Raw genomic sequence first — 5,074 nt, 5'->3', positions numbered from 1 at the left:
TGGTTAAAGGGAGTTTTGAAGCAAACTCCATCACCTTTTTTTCCCTCAGCACCTGAAGTCTTTCTATACCTTTCCGCTTTCTGTTTTTCTAATATTTTCTTCTGGACCTCGTGTCTCTAAAGCTAGTCAAGCTACTTCCAGAAATAAAGGAACTGAAAATATGTATACCTTACAAAATCAAACTGCTGTGCGCCAAGAAGGAAATTGGTAATAGAAATTAAGAATGCCAGTGATTGGCGTCTTTCAGCTAGGACATCTCATTTGTGTAACGTTAGAAACTACTTCATCGACAATAAAGGCTGGGAAAGGAATCCTAATTTTACTTGTGTTAAGATTAATTGGATGACATTCTCCATAGGCTGGAAATTCCTTTTTAACTTCTTTGGAAATTTTAGAAGCGTAGATGAATTTAAACCTTTCTTTTTTAGCTTACTAAATAACAAACTTATTAGGAGAGATACTGTAATGATAATCAAAGAAGTTAGCACGATGCCTGGCACATACCAGATGTTCAGTAGTCAGGGGTCCTTATTAGCTGACTGAGCTTCAGTCTTAGAGCTATTCAAGCATATTTTCTAACATAAAGACGTTAAAAAAAAAAAAAAAACCCTTTCTTCTAATTAGGTAATGAAGGCTAGCAAGTTGGAGACTGTCCAGAGAACAGTTACATTATACGAGAACTTACACTATCAAGCAAGAAGTGTCCTCAGTGCTGTAAAGCTGCAAAGTGGTCTGAAATACTTAACACGTCTTAAGGTATAATTGGGACGCTAACATTTGTAGGACATGGAACTCATCAAACCCTTTTCTGCTCATTTGAATACTTGCACAATGCAGGGCGCTCTCCCTTTATTCTTTCAACAGAGACGTTTTGAGGAAACGCAGATGTGAGGCGCTATCCAAGGACTTTTAAACAAATATGAAGTTTAATTCAGTTGTTTCCTGAGCGGTTGACTTCTTGCAAAAGCCAAAGAAAATCTCTTACTAATCCAAAAGGTACCCCCAAAAAAGGTTGATGCCATAAAATGGGGGGAGGGCTTGGTTTCAGAAAGTTAAAGTATTTGGACAGGGATAATTACGAGGGCTGTGAGGCTGCACTGTGAATCCCATCATTCTGTTTCTGCTCAAATAAGCAGCACAGTGGTCCTTTTATCTTTTTATGTTTTTACCAGGAGACTGGTGGGGCAGCTTTGATGAAGGAGATTCCTGTTTACGCCAAATCTGAACACCCAGGATGATTGGGATTTTTTTTTTACGATGACCCAGGCATATAAAAACGATGATCTTAAGAGTCAGAAATCCCAAGGAACCTATGACCCCAAAGTGCCTTTTGAATTATTTCAATTAAAAATATGCAATTCCAGGTCTGTGTAAAACAGCATCGTTTCATGGGACGTAATATTAGACATTACTCCACCTTGTCTTGCTTTGCAGGGACCAGCCCTGCTGCACCCGGAAATTCCTCTTTGGTGTGGGAGTCCCCGCAGAGTGACCCTGTGCTTCTCAGACTCGCCTTTGTGGTACCCACGGAGGCTGGCAGCATCGTGGGCCAGCCCTGGCTCTCAGTGCTAACCAGAGTCTCGGTGACCTGGCTCGTGCCTGTGGGAGGCCTGGTGATGTCCACCGCCACCAACACTGCAAAGGAGGCAAGCTGCTGCCACCGATTCTGTGGACGGCAAACTTTTCCACGTCACCAGGTGACACCCGGGAAACAGCTTGTTCCTTTCCTCATCTGCCTTCATTGCAAACCACTCTCACCTTAAGCCTCAAAAGTATTCTGTGGGGCGGGGCCCTGGGAGGCTCCGACTAGAAATTCCCTCCCTCTGAACCCGCTGTCCAAGGATTTCATCCCCAGCGCCAGGTTTGGGACCCTAGTCTTACCAGATATTTTATCTCCAAATTGCTACACTCAGAATGGCTTTCGTATTTAGGTGCATTTTATTGAATTCAGTTCGTTGAAAGTAACACTTCAGTATTTTTGTGCCTGGCATATAGCACGTGCTTCATAAACCAAGCCTGCTCCAAGTCTACACTGTGGGACCCAAAGATGAACAGGATTCGATGTGTGCCTTCAAGGAGTTATTGTCTAGACAGCAAGACAAAAGGAATCGTAATCCCAGTCATATCAATAGAGATATGAATACACCGTTCGGGGGAAATTGAACCTGGATCTGGGGTATCCAACCCCATTCTCCAGCCTGTTTTTTTTTATAGAAGTGTAGTTGATTTACAGTGTTGTGTAATTTCTGCTGTACGGCAAAGTGATTCAGTTATATATATATGCATTCTTTTTTTCATATTCTTTTCCATTATGGTTTATCACAGGATATTGAATATAGTTCCCTGTGCTATGCAGGAGGACCTTGTTGTTCATCCATTCTATAGATAATGGTTTGCATCTGCTAATCCCAAACTCCCAATCCATCCCTCTCCCACCCCCTACCCCCTTGGCAACCACGAGTCCATTCTCTATGTGAGTCTGTTTCTCTTTCATAGATGGGTTCATTTGTGTCGCATTTTAGATTCCATATATAAGTGATATCATATGATATTTGTCTGTCTCTGTCTGATTTACTTCACTTAGTATGAGAATCTCCAGGTCCATCCATGTTGCTGCAAATGGCATTATTTCATTCTTTTTGATGGCTGAGTACTATTCCATTGTATATATTGATATATACCACATCTTCTTTATCCGTTCATTTGTTGATGGACATTAGGTTGTTTACGGTTGTTGGCTGTTGTGAATAGTGCTGCAGTGAGCATTGGGGTACGTGTATCTTTTAGAATTAAGGTTTTGTCTGGACATATGCCCAGGAGTAGAATTGTCCAACCATTTTGAATCAGCATACATTTACCTTAAGTACCGTATTCTAAATGAATGTCTAGTTTCCTCAAACTGTTTCTAGCACATACTCCAGTCACTGCAGCTCCTCCCTATGTGGTCCACAGGTGTAGGGCTATGACTCAAGCTGCCTCACATTTTAGGAAGACCTCAGTTGTCTTATGCATTCCTGCCATCAGTAGGTTAGAAGGAGCAGGGAAGGAAGGATGTATTGGTCAGCTCAGGCTGCCATAACAAAGTACCACAGACTAGGGCTCTTAGACAACGGAAATTTATGTCCCACAGTTCTGGAGGCTGGAAGTTTGAGATCAAGGTGCCAGCAGGTTTGGTCTCTCCTGCGGCCTCTCGCCTTGGCTTGTAGATGGCCGTCTTCTCATTGTGTCCTTACTGCTCTTTCTTCTGTGCGTGTCCACCCCTGGCATCCCTTCCTCTTCTTGGAAGGACAGCAGTCCTATTGGCTTAGGGCCTTATGGCCTCATTTAGCCTTGATTATCTCCCTAGCACCTCCTGTATTTGCCTCTCCACGTACAGTCACATCGGGGGTTAGGGCTTCAACCTATGAATTTGGTGGGGGGGGTGGGACATAATTTAAGTCCATAACGGAGGTTTTGCAACATTCATCTTAGAGGCTTGGAATTACATTCAGAAGTATCTGACTGTGACACAGAACTTTTTAGCTGATCATCTTTCAGTGTCATTCATCATTAGGAGAATAGGGTTTTGAGACTGGATTAGTGAACCTGCTTCAGGACCTTCATGTGACATCACAGCTAGATGGCCAGTTTCACAGCTGCAATCTTTTTTTCTAGATTCTTCTTTATTGTGGTAAAATACACATAAGATAAATTTTACCATTAATATGGCTTAGTAGATTCACAGGGTTGTGTGACTATCACCATTTCTAGTTGCAGAACATTTTCAACCCAAAAGGAAAGCCTGTACCCATCAAGCCATCACTTCCCCTTCTGCCCTCCCTCCCCAGCCCCAGGCAACCACTGACCTTCTTTCTGTCGCTATGGATTTGCCTGTTTAGGACATTTCATATAAATGGAATCATACCTTATATGCCTTTTTGTGTTTGGCTCTTTGGTTTACCATAGTGTTTTCAAGGTTCATTCATGTTGTAGCGGGTGTATTTCATTCCTTTTTATGGCCAGATAATATTCCAGTTGTATGGATAGACCACATTTTGTTTATCTGTTCATTGGTAGATGGACATTGAGTTGTTTCTACTTTTTGGCAATTATAAATAGTGATGCTATGTGTACAGTATTTAAAATATTGTCCAATTATCTTTTATTTTAAATATATATATTTATTTATTTTTATTTTGGCTGAGCCAGGCTGGACATATGTTTTCAACTCTTTTGGGTATGTATACCTAGGAGTGCAACTGCGGGGTCATATGGTAACTCTGTGTCCAACTTTTGAGGAACCGTCAAGCTGTTATGCACAGTGGTTTTATATTCCCAACTAGCAAAGTGCGGGTTCCAATTTCTCAACATGCTTTCCAACCCTTGTTATTTTCCGTTTATTATTATCACCATTGCCATCTTAGTAGCTATGAAGTGTTACTGTGATTCTGACTTGCGTTCCCCAATGACTAATGATGTTGAATATCTTTTCCTATGCTTGCTGTGTATCTTCTTTGGAGAAATGTCTATTCAAGTCCTTTGCCTGTTTTTTGATTGGGTTGTTTGTCTTTTTGTTGTTGAGTTGTATATATACTCTGGATACTAGACTCTTCTCAGCTATATGATTTGCAAAAACTTGCTGCAGGCTTTTTGACGTTATGTTAATTTTGTTTACGCCACCCTTTTAGATACTCTGGCATTACTGGAAGAAGTCCTGGGTGGTTTTTAACTCCATATCTTCAAAAAGAAAATATACCAATAGTAAACATCAAGATCGAAATAAAAATGTTTCAGTAAAACTCTGGGGTTAGGGGCTTCCCTGGTGGCACAGTGGTTGAGAATCTGCCAGCCGATGCAGGGGACACGGGTTCGAGCCCTGGTCTGGGAAGATCCCACATGCCGCGGAGCGACTAGGCCCGTGCGCCACAACTACTGAGCCTGCGCGTCTGGAGCCTGTGCTCTGCAACAAGAGAGGCCGCGACAGTGAGAGGCTCGCGCATCGCGATGAAGGGTGGCCTCCGCTCGCCACAACTAGAGAAAGCCCTCGCACAGAAACGAAGACCCAACACAGCCCAAAATAAAAAACAAAACAAAA

The 5,074-nt window shown here is 42.2% G+C and overlaps 1 long non-coding RNA gene across 1 annotated transcript; it reads left to right on the top strand.

The window, feature by feature from the left end:
* Positions 1-918: 918 nt before the first annotated feature.
* Positions 919-4,736, top strand: LOC116743344. The gene is made up of 3 exons (XR_004346741.1): positions 919-996; positions 1,435-1,697; positions 4,668-4,736. It is a non-coding gene; the product is annotated as an uncharacterized LOC116743344 (long non-coding RNA).
* Positions 4,737-5,074: the final 338 nt, after the last annotated feature.

Source organism: Phocoena sinus, chromosome 18 (genome assembly GCF_008692025.1).
Source record: "Phocoena sinus isolate mPhoSin1 chromosome 18, mPhoSin1.pri, whole genome shotgun sequence".
Lineage (NCBI taxonomy): Eukaryota > Metazoa > Chordata > Mammalia > Artiodactyla > Phocoenidae > Phocoena > Phocoena sinus.
Note: the sequence above shows the minus strand (reverse complement) of the source record. Positions and strands in the feature narration are given on the sequence as shown.